This window comes from Hemitrygon akajei, chromosome 1 (genome assembly GCF_048418815.1).
Source record: "Hemitrygon akajei chromosome 1, sHemAka1.3, whole genome shotgun sequence".
NCBI lineage: Eukaryota > Metazoa > Chordata > Chondrichthyes > Myliobatiformes > Dasyatidae > Hemitrygon > Hemitrygon akajei.
Genome location: NC_133124.1, coordinates 2,992,038 through 3,014,206, shown reverse-complemented (window position 1 = coordinate 3,014,206; position 22,169 = coordinate 2,992,038). Strand labels below are relative to the sequence as shown.

General features: G+C 44.1%; 1 protein-coding gene across 1 annotated transcript in view; it reads left to right on the top strand.

The window, feature by feature from the left end:
• sdc2 (syndecan 2) overlaps window positions 1-22,169 on the top strand; it is a 160,305-nt gene that overhangs the window by 122,882 nt on the left and 15,254 nt on the right. The window lies entirely within an intron of this gene.

The window sequence follows — 22,169 nt, the reverse complement described above, 5'->3', positions numbered from 1 at the left end:
GTACTGTGTTCAGTTCTAGTCACCTCACTACAGGGAGGATGTGGATACTATAGAGAGAGTGCAGAGATTTACAAGGATGTTAACCTGGATTGGAGGGTGTACCTTATAAGAATAGGTTGAGTGAACTTGGCCTTTTCTCCTTGGAGCGAAGGAGGATGAGAGGTGGCCTGATAGAGGTGTACAAGATGATGAGAAGCATTGATCATGTGGATAGTCAGAGGCTTTTTCCCAGGGCTGAAATGGCTAACACGAGGGGGCATAGTTTTAAGGTGCTTGGAAGTAGGTATCGAGGGGATATCAGAGGTAAGTTTTTACGCAGAGTGGTGGGTGTCGGTGGTGGAAGCGGATACAATAGGGTCTTTCAAGAGACTCTTAGATGGTATATGGAGCTTAGAAAAATAGAGGGAAATGCGCTAGGGAAATTTAGGCTGTCTCTAGAGTAGGTTATGTGGTCGGCACAACATTGTGGGCTGAAGGGCCTGTAGTCTGCCGTAGATTTCTATGTTCTATGTTCAGTACTGACATTCAAGCATTGGTAAAGAATGTCTTTCTTATTTTATGTGGGCAAGGCACTCACTTCCCATCCCCAGCATCCTGTCTGTGATATCAGCTTGGCTGCTTTAGTACATAGAACCTTACAGCAGGGGACAGGCCCTTTGGCCCATTAAGTTGTGCCAACCTTTTAATACACTATCAGAACCAGGTTTCATACCAGCTGCATAGGCTGTACAATGTATAGTGTTGTGGCAGTAGTACATTGCAATGCGTAATAATAACAAGCTATCAGTTACTATACCAGTGTAATACCCTGGCTGAGGTTTCCACTGCTGTGCTGCATTCTGTAAAAGCAGTGCACCTTGCTGGAAAGTGTGGTTTGTGGAATGTGAGAGAAGGTTCTAGAGATCTGTGGGGAAGGGTAGTCTGGTTTCGGGGAGCAAGGGAAGATGCTGCAGAATGCCATTGGTAGGAGAAAACCTGTTGCACGAGGTGCTTTGTGCAGACGAATGGCTCCAAGGAGGAAGGGCCAAAACTCCTGAGAGAGAGCCCGTCTGTTTGGGATGGATTTCGAGTGACGGTCCAACTATGGTGTGTGTTTGTATGCGGACCGTGGGCCCAGCGTGAGAGTAAAGATGACTCCAGTGCATGTTGGACTGGCGTAACGTTATGAGCCCTTTTCTTGTTTTTCTTTCCTCTCTCCCATTAGCTGTTCAATAAAGTTAAATTTGTAAATATGCTTTCTTTACAACTTTATGTATGATTTCTTGCTGAGGCAGTATTTACAGAGCATTTGCTCAAATCAAGGTTTCTTCAATCGGCACATCATGACGTTCCTGTTCAGTTGAACCCTAAATGATACAGACCCTAGGCGTACATTGTTTGTGAAGGGTGACCTGCTCACTGCCGTGTCACAAAGCTGTTAGTTTGCATACGAGCCCAGTGAGAGAGGTACAGAAATATATATTAAAAAATTAAATTATATAAGTAGTGCACAAAGAGAGGAAAATAATAGGCATTGGTCCATTCGAGGATCTGATGGCAGAGGGGAGAAGATGTTCCTAACTGTTGTTATCACCGTTTGATATAGAGGGGCCACTGCAGAGGATCAGGAAAAGCTGCAGAGAGTTACAGACTCTCCCAGCTCCATCGTGGGCACTGGCCTCCCCAGCATCCAGGACTCTGTCCAAAGGCAATGCCTCAAAAAGGTGGTATCCATTACCCAGGACATGCCCTCTAATCACTGCAACCGTCAGTAAGGGAGAGAGGACAGCGTGATGCCTCAAAAAGGTGGCATCCATCATTAAGGACCCAGGCCATGCCCTCTTCTCATTGCTACCATCAGGGAGGAGGGACACGAGCCTGAAGACACACACTCAATGTTTCAGGAACAGCTTCTTCCCCTCCACCATCAGATTTCTGAATGGACATTGAACCCATGAACACTATCTCACTATTTTTTGCTCTCTTTTTGCACTACTTATTTATTTTTAATGTTTTTCTTATTATAATGTTTATTATTGTGCATTACAATGTACCGCTGCTGCAAAACAACAACTTTTACAACGTATGCAATGCCAGTGACATTAAACCGGATTGTGATCAATAAACCAGGGCTCATCTCCTGGTCTGATGGTAACTGAAGCATCTGTCTGGATTTATGAATTTGCACTTTATGGTGGTTTTCTTGTTGGTGTGATGGACAGTACAATGCACGGTAACAGACAACACATTTGAATTGCTGGGCTTCTTCTGAACCTGTCCAATTTAGCATGGTGGTAACGTCACACATACACTAGGTTGTGTCCTCGGAATGCAGACGTATCTTACCAAGGACCGTGGCAGTGATATCAGTGCTGGCACAGATTGGTAGATCTGCCCCTGGACTAGTGACAACGTGAAAAAAGTTTTCCCCTCCTGTGGACTCTTTCCACATCAGTTTAGTACCTGATCACTTTGTGACTCTGCAGGCTTAGTCAGTACTGCTGGATGCTGTTGGAATCTGATGTTTTTGATCCAAAGTTCTTTCAGAAGTCAGGAAAGAGTCACTAATCTTGTTGCTGGACAGTCATTTTACTCAGTGCTAGTAGAACAAAAGAGAATTAGAAACACTGACCTGTGAAAGGACAAAGAACAGGGAAGAAGACTAAAGATGGTGGACCAAAGTGGTCTGTCCTCCTTAAACCCCGTAGATAAAAACATTCCTTTCAAATTTGTAGATGAGTTAACCAATCAAGCAACCTGTATTCTAATTAAGCGATACCAGAGAACTTTCCCAGAATCATACGGAATTGTAACCACTGAACAATTACATATACATACTGTGACCCACTAGGAAACATACTGAACAGTTACATGTAGTTGTATAAAATACGAGTAGACATTCCATAAATTGTTAAACAGCAAAGAAAATGCAAATTAAACTGTCCAATCTGACAATACTGAATCATCACACTGAGTATATTTTGCGTCCTTGGACCACTCTGAACGATGACACAGTGGTGGTCTCAGGAAAGGCAGTATGTGTTAGCCAGCTCGAGACCCCTTGTGTTTGGCCAGGGATTTATATTTAAAGCCGAGCCTTACACAGTGTCAGCACTGTTTCAGAACCACCTCTGACAGGTTTTAGATAGCAGCCTTGGTAAGAAAATATTAAACCTTTTGGGTGCATTCTACTGAAATCAAGCATTACCCTGTTACTTACACCCAGCTTTCAAGATAGCTTTCCATTTCTTACACAAAAGCTAGAAAGTTGACAGATCAGCCAACTATTAGGGAACAGGATTAGAACATAGAAACCCAGCACACAGAACATTCAATGCAGAACGCTATAGGCTCTTCGACCCAAGACGTGTCGATCTTTTAACCTACTCCAAGTTGAACCTAACCCTTCCTTCCCACATAACTCTCCATTTCTCCACCATCCTCGTACCGATCTGAGAGTTTTTTAAACGTTCCTAACTTATCTGTCTGTATATGGCTTTTTTAAAATCATGATGTGCTTGAGGAAACAGATGGGAAAGTAAGCAGATTAGAAATCACATGTACAGACAAGGATTGCACGGTATCTTTGCACTTAACTTCCTCCCATCTACCAAAATGTGTTCATTGTAAAAGATGAAGAGAAAGATTAAATATTAGATTACAAACGAGAAAATCTGCAGGTGCTGGAAATCCAAGCAACACTCAAAGTACTGGAGGAACTCAGCAGGCCAAGCAGCATCTATGGAAAAGAGGCGAGTCTCGGCTTGAAACGTCGACTGTACTCTTTTTCCATAGATGCTGCCTGGCCTGCTGAATTCCTCCAGCGTTTTGTTTGTGTTGCTGAAGATTTATTTGTCACAGTGAAATGCATCATTTGTGTCAACGACGACAGTCAGAGGATGAGCTGGGGGCAGGCGTATTTTCAGTGCCAATGTAGCATGTCCACAACAGACTGACTTTTCAAATTAATTTAGTTTTCTTGTTAAATAAGCTTGTTAAACCAACTTTCTCTGCATGTCTGAGATCTGGTTTAGCAAAGATAAAGCTCATATCACACCAGGTGGACTGAAGATAAGTCACACGGAGCAATTGCTGTGCATAATTACTCTTGCATCAGATAAGATTCTGTCTCCAGACTTCATCGAGATGAAATGATACTGCACATCCAACCACCTCTGCCATAAAACCACCACCTCCATCTGCTCAGCTGAAGAGATTACTTGGGGTAATTGAGTAGCTGGGTAAGCTGTTAAAAAGGGAACGATCTTTATTTGAACATGCTCTGCAAGAGTGGGCGACGTTTTTTCAGTGATATAAGGAGTAAAAGGGAGGTGAGAGTTGATATTGGGCCACTGGAAAATGATGCTGGTGAGGTAGTAAAGGGGGGCAAAGAAATGGCCGATGAATTTAATGGGTACTTTGCATTTGTGTTCACTGTGGAAGACACCAGCTGTGTGGCAGAGGGCAGTGAGTGTCAGGGAGCAGGAGTGAGTGTCATTGCTATTACAAAGGGTAAAGTCCCAGGCAAACTGACAGGTCTTAAGGTGGATAAGTCACCTGGACCAGATGGACTACATCCCAGAGTCCTGAGAGAGGTTGCTGAAGAGATAACGGTTGCATTGGTCATGATCTTTCAAGAATCATTTAATTCTGGCATGGGATATTGCAAATGTCACTCCACTCTTTATGAAGGGAGGAAGACAAAAGAAAGGAAATTATAGGCCTGTTAGCCTAACCTCAGTGGTTGGGAAAGTGTTGGAGTCTGTTATTAAGGATGAGTTTTTGAGTTACTTGGAGACTAATGATAAAATAAGTCAAAGTCAGCATGGTTTCTGTAAAGGGAAATCTTGCCTGATGAATCTGTTCTGAGTTCTTCGAGGAAGTAACAAGCAGGATGGACAAAGGAGAGGAGGTGGATGTCATTTACTTGGATTTTCAGAAGGCATTTGATAAGGAGCCGCACATGAGGCTGCTTAACAAGATAAAATCCTGTGACGTTCCAGGAAATTTGCCAATGGCTGACTGGCAAAAGGCAGTGAGTGGGAATAAAAGTGGCTGCCAGTGACTGGTGGTGTTCCTCAGGGGTCCGTATTGGAACAACTACTTTTCACATTACTTGTCAACGATTTGGACAATGGAATTGATGGCTTTGTGGCAAAGTTTGGGGATGATATGAAGATAGGTGGAGGGGTAGGTAGTGCTGAGGAAGCAATGCGAATGCAGCAGGACTTAGACACATTGGAAGAATGGGCAAAAAAGTGGCAGATGGAATACAGTGTTGGGAAATGTATGATAATGCATTTTGATAAAAGGAACAATAGTGTGGACTATTATCTAAATGGGGGGAAGGTTCAAATATCAGAGATGCAAAGAGACTTAGGAGTCCTTGTGCAAGACTCCCAGAAGGTTAATTTAGAGGTTGAATCTGTGGTAAAGAAGGCGAATGCAATGTTGGGATTTATTTCAAGGGGAATAGAATATAAAAGCAAGGAGATAGTGCTGAGGCTTTATAAGACACTAGTCAGACTGTGCTTAGAGTATTGTCAACAGTTTTGTGTGCATTATCTCAGAAAGGATGTATTGCCAGTTTGGCAGCTTTGGGCCAGTTCTCACTGGAATTTAGAAGACTGCAGGGGGGGATCTCAATGAAACCTACTGAATGTTGAAAGGTAGACTTGGAAAAGATGTTTCCTCTGGTGGGGAGGTCGGGATCAGCCATGATAGAATGTCAGAGCAGACTCTGGGTTGAATGGCCTCATTCTGCTCCTGTGTCTTATGGTGTAGAGACCATAAGACAAAGGAGCAGAAGTCGGCCATTCAGCCATCGAGCCTGCTCCACCATTTCATCATGAGCTGATCCAATCTCCCCTAAAGTCCCATTCCTCCGTCTTCTCACCATAACCTTTGATGCCCTGACTACTCAGATACCTATCAATCTCTGCCTTAAATACACCCAATGACTTGGCCTCCACTGCCGCCCGTGGCAACAAATTCCACAGATTAACTTTAGCTGGGGATGGTGAATTCATTGCCACAGATGACTGTAGAGGCCAAGTCAATGAATATATTTAAAGCGGAGCATGAAGGTTCTAGATTAGCCAGGGTGTCAAAGGTTACAGGGAGAAGGCAGGAGATTGGGGTTGAGAGGATAGAATAGTCTCAGTGGGCCATATGGCCTCATTCTGCTCTGTGCCTTACGGTTTTATCAAAGAGTTGGAAAGCAGAGCAGAGAGTCTCTGTTCCCTCACAGGGGATAGCCCTTGTGCCAGAGAATCAGCTCTCTCCTTGTTTTAACGCAAAGGCTCCTTGAATCTTCCGAGACCGGAAATGTCTGTTGAGAAAGCAGATTGATTGAAACTTTGTGCTCCCTTCTGAATCCAAGCATCACTCAGCCATGCCCCTCCTGCCCTGCCGTTAATCCTCCTATCAGGCTCAAGTTCAAGTTTAATTCTCATTCAACCATACATGAATATCCACGAATAAAGCCAGGCAAAACAGTGTTCCTCCGGGGTCAAGATACAAAACACAGAACCAACAGCCATTACACAGCACAAGGCACATATGAGGCAGCAGTAAACGTAAGTCACACAAAAAATATAGTGTAGCCCAAGTCCCTCAGTGATACGTTCTGTAGATTGATGGTGCATAGGTGTTGTTGGCAAGAACAGACACACAGCAGATTGAGCATCTCGTGTTCGTGCAGCCGCAGGCGAATGCAATCCTGCTTATTTTCCATCAAGTGGACTGGAGGGGCGAGTCCCCAATACAGTACGGACATCACACCACACTGCCTTCAGCGTGTTCTCCCCCGGCGGCGACCCCGTGTCACCGTGGTGACGCAGCTCCCCCACCATCAGTCTCACCAATGAGCTAGAGAATTAGACTCACGGTATTCTACATTACCAATGTCCAACAGGGTCTTGTGGAAAACGTCCAAGGCAGTCAGTCTGTGCGCGGCCCCTGACGCCTTCCTATAACACTGAGTGATGTTTGGAGATGCTGATCCTGGCCTGTCCAGCTGGGTTCCTCCAGAGGAACATTGGTGAGCATTCTGTGATGTAGTGCCCACAAAACAAGCACATGGAACCCTGAGGGCAAGATGTTGCTAGAGCCCAGCTGGCAGGTAAATGAGGTCTGAGTTGGACATCAGATCTACAAAACTTGCAGAAAGTCAGGTTCAAGGAATCTATTGTCTTTAGTGCTGGGTATTCAGAAATCTCAAGACCATTCAGGCATTTTTGCCTGGCCACATCCACAAATTTGGAAAGTGTCATCACTGCTTGAGGTGACCATTAAATATAAAAGATATTTTTATGGAGAGTGGAACAGGGCCACTGAGCTGCACCACGCAGCAAACCCCCACTTAACACTCACCTAATCAAGGCAGTTTACATTGACCTATTAGCCTACTAACCTCGGGAGGGAGCTGGAGAACTTGGAGGAAAACGATGCGATCATGGGGAGAACGTACAAACTCCTTACACTCAGCGCCAGAATTGAACTCCGAACTCTGGAATGCCCCGAGCTGTAATAGTGTACTGCTATGTTACCGTGGCAACCATGTGATTTTGCAATTTATAAACAATATGCACACTCTTGGGTGTCAGATGCTGGGCATCACGTGTAAGGCAGTACCCAGGACACATCCCCAGGGGTGTGACACACCAGTTGTGGACACTACACCAGAATATGTGGAGCTTCTGCAGTGACCTGAGGACCCACCAATGAACAACCCCTCAAGAGAATATCATATTTGACTTTGAATGATGGCATCACTACCGTACCGTCTAACATAGACATGCAGCTCGCACTTTCTGTTAACCTCAGGCCGTGTCGCTCAGGGACGTGAGAACAAGCAGCAGCTGTGTAGGGAGAGAGTGAACAACCACTAACTCCAGACACCGGTTACTCTTGCCCACACCGAACCAGGACATGTGGATCCTGGATCGGCCTCTACAGACACCAGTACACAACCCCTCAGGGGAACATCATGCTCAACTCGAGTGATCGTACTGCTACTACAGAGTGCAGAAAACAGAAACACGGATGCAGGCAAGTATTTCCATTTAGTACAGCGTAGTTCCACTGAGTTCCTCCAGCAGTCTGTGTTTTTTTTAATTGATTTTTTTATGCATTTCTACAATTACTACAGCAAAAACCCAACAGCAAAATGAAGATTAATACAGTGCAAGATAAACATAAAATAATATAATTCAAACAATGATGAAAGAGCACCCAAAATAAAATCATGTAAAGTTAGTATCCTCCCCGCTCCGCAGAAAAAAAACTCCAGGCCAACCATTGCAAGATGTAAAAAATATTAATCGGAGCACTCAAACCCCCAAAACTGTAAATGAAAATAAAAACAGAGTAGTAGTGCCTACTACCAAAGAAAGAAAAGAAAGCTGAAAGTAAGGGATTGAAAAAAAGACTTAATCTAAAGAGGAGTTATGAAAATATTCAAGAAAAGGTCCCCATACTTTATGAAACTTTATGTCCGAGTTGAGAAGTGAGTAGTGAATTTTTTCAAGGTCTAAACAGGCCATAATATCATTAAGCAATTGAGCATGGGTGGGTGGGGCAACATCTCTCCACCTAAGAAGAATTAAGCGTCTAGTCAAAAGAGAAGCAAAAGATAATGTTCGACATTTAGTCGGACTCAAATGTATATCTGCCTCACCCAAGGTACCAAAAACAGCAATCAGAGGGTTAGGTTCTAAGTGGCAATTCAGAATATGGGATAAGGTTAAGAAAACTTCTCTCCGGAATTTCTCTAGACTAGGACAGGCCCAGTACATATGGGTAAGAGAAGCCTCACCCCCTTTACCCTTGTCACAAACAGGACTAATGTTAGGGTAGACTTGGGGCAATTTAGATAAAGGCAGTGGTGAGCACAAAGAAAGGTTGAATTAACTGACTTGAGAATTGAGTCCCAAACCGCATCAGATAAAGAAACATTTAAGTCTTAGGCCATTCTAATTTTATCAAAGGGGGCACGCTGTAGGGTCACTAATTTATCACGAATAAAAGATATTAAGCCTTTGCCCAATGGATTAATAGAAAGAAACAGGTCCACAACGTTTTTCTCAGGCTTTGCAGGAAAATTTGGATAATAAAGGATTAATGAAATGTCTAATTTGAAGGTATCTAAAGAAGTGGGCATTAGGTAGATTGAACTTTGCAGAAAGTTGTTGGAAAGTTGCAAAATGATTATCAATGAAAAGATCTTCAAAATGCCTAATGCCCATTCTACACCAATCATGAAATATTGAATCTTGCATAGAAGGTAAGAAAAGACGATTTAACGGACTTCAAAGTTTCTCCCTTTCTAGTTCTATCTTGCATAGTCTGTGTTTTGCTGTAGATTCCAGCATCTGTAAGCTCTCGTGTGTTGATACCATAAGACCATAAGATATAGGAGCAGAATTAGGCCATTTGGCCCATTGAGTCTGCCCCACCATTTCATCATAGCTGATCCAACTTTCCTCTTAGCCCCAATCTCCTGCCTTCTCCCTGTATTCCTTCATGCCCTGACCAGTCAAAAACCTATCAACCTTTGCCATAAATATACATAAAGACTTGGCCTCCACAGCTGCCTGTGGCAAAGAATTCCACAGATTTACCACTCTCTGGCTAAAGAAATCCCTCCTCATCTCTGTTCTAAAAGGACTCCTCTCTATTCTGAGGCTGCGCCCTCTGGCCTTAGACTCTCCCACCACAGGAAACATCCTCTCCACATCCACTCTATCAAGGCCTTTCACCATTCGATAGATTTCATAGAAACATAGAAAACCTACAGCCCAATACAGGCCTTTCGGCCCACAATGCTGTACTGAACATGTACTTACTTTAGAAATTATCGAGGGTTACCCATATTCCTCTATTTTTCTAATCTCCATGGACCTATATAGAAACTTAGATCAGGACTCAATGATGAAGGGTCTCGGCCAGAAACGAACACTGTACTCTCATCCATAGATGCTGCCTGGCCTGCTGAGTTCCTCCAGCATTTTGTGTGTGTTGCTAATTCAATCCTGGCATAATTTTGATAAATCTGCTTTGAACTCTCTCCAGTTTCAGCACATCTGTTCTAAGATAAGGGACCTAAATCTGCTCACACTTGCTCTTATATTCTAGTCCTCTTGAAATAAATACTAACATAGTATTTACCTTCCTCATCACCGACCCAAACTGCAAGTTAACACTTACGGGGTCCTGCACAGAATTCGCGTCCCTTTGTGCCTCAGTTTTTATATTTTCTCTCCATTTAGAAAATAGTAAACCCTTTCATTTCTTCCACCAAAGCGCGTGACCAAACACTTCCCAACACTGTATTCCATCTGCCATTTCTTTGCCCATTCTCCTAATCTCCCTACTCCTTCAAACCTACCTGCCCTCTACCTACCTTCATATAGTCTGGAAACTTTGCAACAAAGCCATCAATTTCATCATCCAAATTATTGACATACAGTCGGCCCTCCTTATCCGCGGGTTCCGCATGCGCGGATTCAACCAACTGCGGATCGGGAAAACCCGGAAGTTGAGCATTTTTCACCTCGTGTCTCGTTCGCTCGCTACTTGTGTTGTGAGCAAGAGGAAGGAGTTTAAGGCTCGTAAGGGATGGCTGGCTAGCTATGTAAAGCGCTACAGCCTCAAGAACTTAAAGATCACGGGAGAATCAGGATCGTCTGATGCCGATACAGTATAACAACTATTTACATAGCATTTACATTGTATTAGGTATTCTAAGTAATCTAGAGATGATTTAAAGTATATGGAAGGATGTGCATAGGTTATGTGCAAATACTACGCCATTTTATATAAGGGACTTGAGCATCTGGGTTTTTTGGTGTCCGCGGGGGGGGTCCCGGAACCAATCCCTCGCGGATAAGGAGGGTTGACTGTATAACATAAAGAGAATCAGTCTCGTCACACATATCCCCCCCATCTCCCCCCCGCCCCAGTGGAACACTACCAGTTACCAGCAATCAACTGGAAAAGCCTCCCTTTATTTCCAGTCTTTGCCTCCTGTCAATTCACCACCACTTTATCCATGCTAGTGTACAATGTCCTGTGTATGTTACTCAAAATGGCTTCTTTGGTTTGTTAAGAGTAGGAATGCTTCTTTGTCTGATAAGTGTTTCTCTCACAGTTGTTTAGCTTTAGACTTGCTGATATTGGAATTGTATTCATTTGTTAACCAATGGGGAATGTTATTTTGTCTGGTGAGGCTGGGAGCTTGGGGGTTTTCGCGGGTTTTCGGGAGAGTCGGGAGGAAGACGCCGAGGAAGGTGGACGTGCACTACACTGCTCGGTCGACCACCGGGGTGGTCCCAGGTGCGAGGACATGGAGGTCGGAGGAAAGTGACGAGGGGTCGAATGGTTCGATGGTTGAGCTCCAACGATGTGCACTAAACTGACTGAACTTTGATAAGTTGGCGCGTTTTACTTTTTCTTTTCTTTCATATATATTGTATTGCATAGTACTCTTAGTTTTAGTAAAATCTTTAAAGTGTATTTCATAACGGTATCTGGCGTGTGTTTGATATTGTGTGTGTGTGCGTGCGCGGCATAAACTTGATTCCCACAGCCCCTGCGTGTACGGGAGGTGGGTTGGTGTGTGGCTGGATCTCCTTTTCCCCTAGACATATACCAGCCTGTTGGATAAGTGTTACACTAGAATCTTTCCTGTAATACTATGGGCTCATAGCTTGTTAAGCGGCCTCGTGTGTAGCATCTTGTCAAAGGCCTTCTGAAAACCCAAGTACGCAACATCAACTGATTCTCCTTTGTCAATTCTGCATGATAATCCTTCAAAGAATTCCAGCAGATTTGTCAGGTTAAGATTCTCCCTTGAGGAAACCATGCTGACTATGGCCTATCTTACCATGTGCCTCCAAGTACCCTGAGGCCTCATTCTTAATAATTGACTCCAACATCTTCTCAGCCACTGATGTCAGACTAACTGGCCTATAGTTTCCTTTCTTCTGCCTCTCTCCCTCTTGAAGAGTGAAGTGACATTTGAAATTTTCCAGTCTTCCAGAACCATTCCAGAATCTAGTAATTCCTGGAAGATCATTACTAATGCCTCCATGATCTCTTCAGCCACCTCTTTCTGGGGTGTACATCGTCTGGTCCAGGTGACTTATCAACCTTCAGACCTCTCAGTTTCCCAAGAACCTTCTCTCTAGTTATGGTAACTTCACACACTTCATGACCCCTGACACCTGGAACTTCCACCATACTGCTAGTCTCTTCCACAGTGAAGATTGATGCAAAATAGTATTTTTTTGTTCAGTTCATATATTCAGTTCATCTGCCATTTCCTTGACCCCATTACTCCCTCTCCAGCATCGTTTTCCAGCAGTCCGATATCCACTCTCACTTCTCTTTTACACTCTATGTATTTGAAGAAACTTTTGGCATCCTATTTACTATTAATTGGCTAGCTTACTTTTGTATTCCATCTTTACCTTCTTAATGACTTTTTAAATTGCCTTCTGTTGGTTTTTAAAAGCTTTCCAATCCTCCAACTTCCCACTAATTTTTGCTCTATTAATTGGCCTTGCTTTGACTTTTATGTTGGCTTTGACTTCTCTTGTTAGCCACGGTTGTGACGTTTTGTCATTAGAGTACTACCACTTTAGGATGTATGTCCTGTGCCTTCCGAACTGCTTCTAAAAATCCAGCCATTGCTGCTCTGCCGTTCTTTTCCAATCATTTCTCGCCAGCTCCTCTCTTGTGCCTCTGTAATTCCCTTTACTCCACTCTAATACTGGTTCATTTGACTTTAGCTTCTCCTTATCAAATTTCAGGGTGAATTTGATGATATTATGATCACTCTCCCCTAAGAGTTCTTTTACCTTAAATTCTCTAATCAATTCTGGTTCATTACACAACACCTAATCTAGAATAGCTGATACTCTAGTGGGTTCAACCACAAGCTGCTCTAAACAGCCATTTCATAGACCATCTACCTTATTCCGTGCATTCAAGTCAAGTCGTCACTTTGATTGTCATTTCGACCATAACTGCTGGTACAGTGCATAGTAAAAATGAGACAATGTTTTTCAGGACCATGGTGTTACATGACACAGTACAAAAACTAGACAGAACTACATAAAAAAAAACAATAACAACACAGAGAGAGCTACACTAGACTACAGACCTACACAGGACTGCATAAAGTGCACAAAAACAGTGCAGGCATTACAATAAATAATAAACAGGACAATAGGGCAAGGTGTCAGTCCAGGCTCTGGGTATTGAGGAGTCTGATGGCCTGGGGGAAGAGACTGTTACATAGTCTGGTCGTGAGAGCCCGAATGCTTCGAAACCTTTTCCCAGATGGCAGGAGGGAGAAGAGATTGTATGAGGGGTGCGTGGGGTCCTTCATAATGCTGTTTGCTTTGCGGATGCAGCGTGTGGTGTAAATGTCTGTGATAGCAGGAAGAGAGACCCCGATGATCTTCTCAGCTGACCTCACTATCCGCTACAGGGTCTTGCGATCCGAGATGGTGCAATTTCAGAACCAGGCAGTGATGCAGCTGCTCAGGATGCTCTCAATACAACCCCTGTAGAATGTGATGAGGATGGGGGGTGGGAGATGGACTTTCCTCAGCCTTCGCAAAAAGTAGAGACGCTGCTGGGGTTTCTTTGCTATGGAGCTGGTGTTGAGGGACCAGGTGAGATTCTCCACCAGGTGAACACCAAGAAATTTGGGGCTCTTTACGATCTCTACTGAGGAGCTGTTTATGTTCAGCGGGGAGTGGTTGCTCTGTGCCCTCCTGAAGTCAACAACCATCTCTTTTGTTTTGTTCACATTCAGAGACAGGTTGTTGGCTCTGCACCAGTCCGTTAGCCGCTGCACCTCCTCTCTGTAAGCTGACTCGTTCTTGCTGATGAGACCCACCACGGTCGTGTCATTGGCGAACTTGATGATATGGTTCGAGCTGTGTGTTCAGATACAACACCTTCAGTCCTGAATTCTCCCTTTTCGATTTGTCCACCTTTTATGTTGCAAATTGACTGTAACTTCGCTCTATCAACAGCCTCTCATCCGTATGCATTGCCTCTGTTTGTAAACTAGCTACCTTATCTTCAGAACTACCTTTCATCTATCATCTGCCCACGATACTTCTGCATTGAAATGTACACAGCTCAGGACACTAGTCGCACCATGCTCAGCCTTTTGATTCCTATCTTTGTCTGAGGTCTTACCAATATCTGCCTCTACAGCCTCTTCACTAACTGATCTGGCACTTTGGTTCCCATCCCCCTGCAACTCGAGTTTAAACCCCACCGAGCAGCATTAACAAACCTTCCTGCTAGGTTATTAGTTCCCTTCCAGTTCAGGTGTAAGCCGCCCCTTCTGTACAGGTCCCACCTTCCCTGGGAGAGAGCCCAATGATCCAAAAGTCTTAAGCCTCCCTCCTGCGCCGAACCCTTAGCCATGTATTAAACTGTACAGTCTATCTATTTCTGGCCTCACTAGCACGTGGCACGAGTAGCAATCCTGAGATCACAACCCTGAACCCTAACTTAGCACCCAACTCCCTGAACTCCCTATGCAGAACCTCGTTGCTCATCCTACCCATGTCATTGGTACCTACATGGATGACAACTCCTCCCACCTAAGAATGCTGAGGACTCGATCCGAAATATCCCAGTCCCTGGCACCCGGGAGGCAACATACCATCCGGGAGTCTTGTTCTTGCCCACAGTACATCCTGTTGTTCCCTTAAATAATGAATCTCCAATCACAATCAGAAGTGCCTCTTCTCCCACTTCCTTTCTGAGTCACCGAGGCAGACCCAGTGCCAGAGACCCGACCACTGGGACTTCCCACCTCCCAACCCCCAAAATTCCTGCAGCATCTCGTTCCTTTTCAGCCTATGGGTATTATGCTAAAATCTTCAACATTAGGAGTTTTGACATAGAAGGCTGGGTGTGTGTGAGTTTAATACACACTAAGTCCAAGGAGTGGTTCAGTATAAGCAACAGAAGTTAAATTCAAGTTGAAGTTTAATTGTCATTGAGCCATACATGAATACACCTGAACACAGCCAAACAAGACAGCGTTACTCCAGGGTCAGGGTGCAAAACACAGAACCAACAGTCACACACAGCGCAAAGCACATATAAGACAGCTGTTAGTGCACAGTCACATAAAAATGTGTATAGTCCAAGCTCCTGACACATGTCCTGTTAATTGATGGTGCATGTGTGTTATTAGCGAGAAATTGTTATAGGTAGTGTGGGCTTAGTACTTTTTTTAAGGATGATATGGGTCGGCACAACATGGAGGGCTGAAGGGTCTGTACTGTGCTGTAGTGTTCTATGGCTCTAGGATAAGATGAAGGAGTCCTTGAAAATGAGTCCATAGTTTGTGGGAATAGTTCAGTGATGGGGCAAGTGAAATTAGGTTTCTGGAGGGGTAATAACTGTTCCTGAACCTGGTGGTGTGGGTCCTGAGGCTCCTGTTCCTCCTTCCTGGTGGCGAGGGTCCCTGATGATGGATGCTGCTTTCCTGCGACAGCGTTTCGTGTAACTGCTCAGCGGAGCGAGGGATTTACCAGTGATGGACTGGGCCGTATTCACTACTTTCTGTTCAAGGCATTGGTGTTTCCATTTTAGACTGTTTTGCAGCCAGTGAATTCACTCAAGACAAACAACCAATCTGCAAAAGACAGCAAATAATAATAATAGCAATGCATAAATAAGCAATTAATGCTGAGGAGATGAGTTACAGAATCCTTTGATAACAGCTATACTCTGACAATCCAATGAACTGAATGCACAGGTGGAGTTGTCTTAACTTCATTGCAAGGTGGTGATCTTTATACTAGACTTATATTTTATAAACTGAATTTTTCCTTAGTAAGCTTTGTAAGCCTTAGGCTCGGCCAGCTCGTGTTCGTCTGGGGAAAACAGCCCTTGGCCCCACCAAACTGGGTAATCACGTTTGTGTGGATGCTGTGTAACGTATGCCCAGTTACAAACACACAACGCAAAATATCAGACAATATACCATATGCAATTAAATGATTGAACTTTATGAATCTTAATCTGAATATAGGGTTAGTAATGAAATTTTAAAATGGGCCCAATTCAAGGAAAAGTGAGAAGTCCCCACTGGAGCTCACTCAGTCATCATTCTTCTACCATCGGCCCCCTCCGAGCGTCACCAACCTTCGGACCCTCAGATCCCAGGCCACTCCGTCCGGTGGTCTCTCCACACGTGTCTTCCCTCTTCATCTCTCCTCAACAAAAGACCGTGAAAAACCACCTTCCAGATTCACAAGACAGAGCAACAATCTCTGATTGGCTAACATGCATTCCACAGTCCTGTTATCTCCAGCCATAACCCAAACATTGCTGCTACAGAGAAACTGTTACCTCAGCAGTGAACATTACAGAGAAGCCTTTACATTAGCCTTAGCAGTGAAACATTACAAAAGCCATTACATCAGCAGTGAATCCTTACAGCGCGTTACAGCTTGATCTGGAATCTTTGTTCCACACAGACAGACATACTTTATTGATCCCGAGGGAAATTGGGTTTCGTTACAGTTGCACCAACCAAGAATAGAGTAGAAATATAGCAAAATAAAACCAAAAATAATTAAGATAATAAGTAAATTATTCCATGTTGTTACTTTATCCAGAAGACTAAGACCAAGGAGAAAAAATGGGCCACTCGGCCCATTTAATCTGCACCTCCATTCCATCATGACTGATTTATTATCCCTTTCTACCCCATTCTGCCTTCTCCCTGTAACCTTTGACACTCTGACTAATCAAAAGCTGATCAACTTCCCCTTTAAATATCCCCAATGACTTGACTTCTACAGCCATTTGTGGCCATGAATTCCACAGATTCACTACCCTCTGGCTGAAGAAATTCCTCCTCATGTCTGATCTAAATGAACAGCCTTGTATTTTGAGGCTGTGTCCTCCAGTCCTAGACTCACCCGCTATAGGAAGCATGCTCTCTATTTCCATCAAATGCTCCTTCTATCAATAAATGATCTTGGGATGGCGATTTTCCCAAATGCATGAATGGATTTCTGCTTGGACTGGAATTATGATGTAAGGACTTTGAAAACACTATGTCAATAAATAGTGTTGATACTTTTTCTGAGAGATGGGCAGGGAGTCCCTGCACCAAAGTTCCAAAGTTGTGGATACCTCCCTCTCACCCATATCTATCTTCATTATCACTTGATAGCTGTACCTTTGTTTTTTTTTAAATACGCTGAGGTTTCTTGAGGAAGTAGATGGTAAAGTGAGCAGTTTAGAATTCACAGAAGTACAGAAACTGATTGCCCTGTATCTTTGCACTTAACTTCCTCCCCCTGCAGGAATGTGTTCATTGTAAAAGATAAAGGGAAAGATTAAAGATCAGCTTTTCTTGCCACATTACATCGAATCATCGACACAGACAGTGAAATGTGTCAACTGTATCAATAACAACACTGTTTGAGGACGTTTTGTGGGTTGTCCTCACTGATTTGATGTGACACAAAGGACACATTTCACTCTGTACGTGTGAATGGAGGACCTATCAAGGAGATTTCTTTCTCCGAGCTGGTACAGGGCCTCTGTTGGTCTCGTGATTCTGGAACTTGACTCATGTCAGCTTGAGTTGTCCATAGCATTTCTTGTGTCTTGTTGACCGTGGAAAGACTTTGATGGGTCAGAAGCAGACTCACTTTATAGAATGAAAGATTTTACAGACTACCTTTATTGATCACATGTACATCGAATCGTCCATGAAATGTGCCGTTTGGGTCAATGACTAACCCATTCCGAGGATATGCTGGAGCTAGCCCCTGGAGGAAATCCATGTGGTCTTGGGGAGAATAAACAAGCTCTTTCCAGACAGCTGCAGCAATTGAACCCCGATTGCTAGCTGTGAAACTACCGTGCTGCCCAGAACTACAAGATTGTCAGCCCCTGATCACCTTACTTTACCATCGTGCAGTGCGGAGGGACATGCAGTCTGTACCACTGTACACATGGCTGTTTATGCAGATATCTAATCATCAATCCCGGGGTAGCAACTCAGGTAAAAACATGCAGATGTGAGCAAAAGGTTCAATTGACTTTGACTGTGGAATGATTGTTGGTGCCAGATGGGGTGGTTTGAGTATCTCAGAAACTGCTGATCTCTGCTGGGATTTTCATGCACAACAGTCTCTATAGAATTTACAGAGAACGGTGCAAAAAACAAAGAACATCCAGTGAGCAGCAGCTCTGTGGGGGGAAACACCTTGTTCATGAGAGCGGTCGGAGGAGAATGGCCAGACAAAGTGACAGTAACTCATGTAACAACGGTGGTTTGCAGAAGAGCATCTCTGAACACACAACATGTCAAGCAATGAAGTGCATGGGCTACAGCAGCAGAAGGCCACGGACATAAAGCAATACACATAGTGGCTACTTTATTAAGTAGAGGATATACCAAATAAAGGGGCCACTGAGTATATATCATTGTCATTTCTGGTTGTATTCTGACTGACAAATCTCCCCATGTTTATCACTTGTGTGAGAGTAGGAGTATTTGTTCCTTTTGATTTACAGGAACTTTAACACAGGAGATTCTGCAGATGCTGGAAATCCGGAGCAACACACACGAACTCCTGGAGGAGCTCAGCAGGTCAGGCAGTGCTATGGAGGGGAATAAACAGTCGACAGTTTGTGCTGAGGCTTATGTAGTTTGTAGTCACTTTCCAAAGCTTACCCCGCAGAAGCAACCAAATAAAGGAGAGATTTGGTTGTGTAAATGCAGCCTGGTATGGGAACACAGAAAATCCTACAAAGAGTGGTGAATATGGCCCAGGCCCCCCTCAATATTGAGCACATTTACACAGAGCACTGTCATAGGACAGCAGCATCCGTCATCAAGGACCTCTTCATCCAGGCCATGCTCTCTTCTCGCTGCTGCCATCAGGAAGGAGAAACAGGAGTGTCAGGACTCACAGCGCCAGGTTCAGGAACAGTTATTACCCCTCAACTATCAGGTTCTTAAACCAGTGGCGATAACGTCTGTTATGTACCAGCAACAACAGATCACAAATGAGACAGGTTTTAATGTTAAAACCACTATATTTATTAATCTCTACTCAAAAATATAGAAAATTAAATGAGATAAACAGAAGTTAACCGTGCTTGGGAACAGTTCTTAAAGTCTTAAGATGGCAAACTAGAAAGGTCCAGTAATCCATGGAATAAGGGAGGAGAGGGACTGGTAAATCCACGTTAAAATATAGAGAGGAGGCGATCACATAGAATTCCACAGGTTCCACGCTGGGAAAACGAAGTAACAGTTGCCAAAGATCTTATCCGTCGAGTCGTTCTGAAATCCACGTAGAAATAGCACAAGGTGCCAGTCACACATCCAATATGCACTGTGTGCCGTTAATCAACCCAATCCTTTGGGCATGGGAAAGTATTAGACTTTACCCATTGTCGCAGCAAGCTCTTGCCAGCAGCTTGCGGTCCAAAACTTCCACCCTGTCTCTCTCTCCTTCTCTCTGAAAGTCCCACCGGTCTGTCCCAGCTTGTTATGCTTTCGTCATAGTCCTGCCTCATCCAGGCGTTTTAAAGTGACGAGGTCAAGATGAAGCCTTGGAGGAACAACACCTTATTTTCCATCTGGGTAGCCTCCAATCTGATGGCATGAACATTGATTTTTCTAACTTCCGTTAATGCCCCTCCTTCCCTTCTTACCCCATCCCTTATTTATTTATTCCCCCCCTCCTTTTTTTTCTCTCTCTGCCCATCACTCTGCCTGCTCTCCATCTCCCTCTGGTGCTCCCCTCCCCCTTGCTTTCTCCCTAGTCCTCCCGTCCCATGATCCTTTCCCTTCTCCAGCTCTGTATCCCTTTTGCCAATTGCCTTTCCAGCTCTCAGCTTCACCCCACCCCCTCCGGTCTTCTATCATTTCGCATTTTCCCCTCCCCCTCCTACTTTCAAATCTCTTAGTATCTTTCCTTTCAGTTAGTCCTGATGAAGGGTCTCGGCGCAAAACGTCGACAGTGCTTCTCCTTATAGATGCTGCCTGGCCTGCTGTGTTCCACTAGCATTTTGTGTGTGTTGTTTTAAAGTGACGCCCATAGTAAATGAAACCATTTACTCACCTCAACACTGAACTGATTCCACAATCTATGGACTCACTCTTAATGACTCTACATCTCCATATTTATTGTTATTTATTTTTTATTATCCTTGTTTTTGTATTTGCATGGTTTGTTGTCTTTTGCACGTTGTTTAGTTGTGCGTCTTTGATGTGTGTGGTTTATCATTGATAGAATTGTGTTTCTTTGTCTTTACTGTAAGAAAGTGAATCTCAGGGTTGTACATGCACTTTGATAATAAATTTGCTTTGAACTTTGAGCATGTACAGCATACACCTCTCCAGTCCTGACACACCAATCCTGAAGCTGGGGACCTTTCAGAAATGTGCTGAGTCTCTGCAGTTCCTCCCATGTCTCCTTTTACAGCCAGAGATGTTCTGTTTGGGCCTGGTGATTTCAAAGATGCTAATCCTCTGAAATTTTCATGATTTTAACGTTTAACCCATCCAATGCTTGTTGCTGGTCTCCGGACGTTACAGTGTCAGTATCAAACTGCTTCGGATTCAGAATCAGGTTTCATATCACTGGCATTTGTTGTGAAATTTGATGTTTTAAACCTGATTCTCATTCATGGGTTGGTTGATTGTCCATTCAGAAATCTGGTGGCAGAGGGGAAGAAGCTGTTCCTGAAACGTTGAGTGTGTGTCTTCAGGTTCCTGCACCTCCTCCCTGTGGGAAGAGGGTATGTCCTGGGTGATGGCAGCCAACTCATTGCATATGCAGACATGGTCAAGAGGTTCAGTTGTAATTCAGACCAAACGTCAGATTGGGGAAGAAATGGGATCTTTGACGGTGTAAGTACTTTATTGATTCGGAGTGGGAAATTATTTCATTACAGCAGCAACATTTAAAAACAGACTTAGCAGTGTGCAGACTCAACTAATAATAAAGTACAGAATAAATAATACACAATAATAATGTTTGAAATAATAGAACAGACTATTGTACTATGATGTGTGTTCTGTCACAGAGATGAACTGTTGTATTGCGTTTGGTAGGAAAGGTTTCCTGTAACGATCCTTGTGACAGCGGAGCTGAACGAGTCTGTTATTCAGTGAGTCATGGAGAGGATGTGCCAGATTGTCTGTAATGGATAAGTTTGTTTAGTGATCTCCTCTCCACCACTAACTGAAGAGTCCGGGTTGTAGCCAGGGACAGATCCAGCCTTTTCGATGAGCTTAGTTAGTCATTTTGTGTCACCAGCACCGAGGCTGCTCCCTCAGCACAAAGCAGCATAGAAAACTGCACTCGCTACAACAGGCCTGTACAATATCTCCAGCATCCTGCTGCACACATTGAACGATCTCAGCTTCCTCTGAAAGTAGAGTCTGCTCGTCCCCTTCTTGTAAACAGCCTTGGTGCTGGTTTTCCAGTCAAGTCTGTTGTCGAGGTGAGCACTCAAATATTTGTACTTCTCCACCACCACAACAACTTTTCCCAGAATGTATACAGGACGCGTCACAGGCCATTTCCTCCTAAAATCAAACACCTTCTCCCTGGTTTTGACCACGTTCAGGAGCAGGTGATTCCTCCCACACCACTGCACAAACTTGTCCACCGGTCCTCCGTACTCTGACCTCTGCCCATCTGATACACCCAACCATCGGAGAGTCATCAGAGAACTTCAGCAAGTGGCCAGACTCAGAGTTGTACTGAAAGTCTGAGGTGTACAGCGTGAACAGAAACCGAGACAGGACAGTCCCTGGTGGCGCTCCAGTGCCACTCACCACCATCTCAGACAGAGAACTACCCAGCCATACAAACTGAGGTCTATCTGTCAGGTAGTCAGTAATCCAGGAGACAGTGGATTTGTCTATGTCCATCCTTTGCAGCTTCTCGCTCAGAAGACATGGCTGAATTGTACTGTAGGCAGTAGAGAAATCAAAAGATGTGATTCTCACAATGCCACCAGCATTGTCCCAGTGGAGTTTGAGCTCTCTGCCACAGGTAGGTGATGACATCATCCAGGTGGGAGTGAGCTCTCTGCCACAGGTAGGTGATGACATCATCCAGGTGGGAGTGAGCTCTCTGCCACAGGTAGGTGATGAC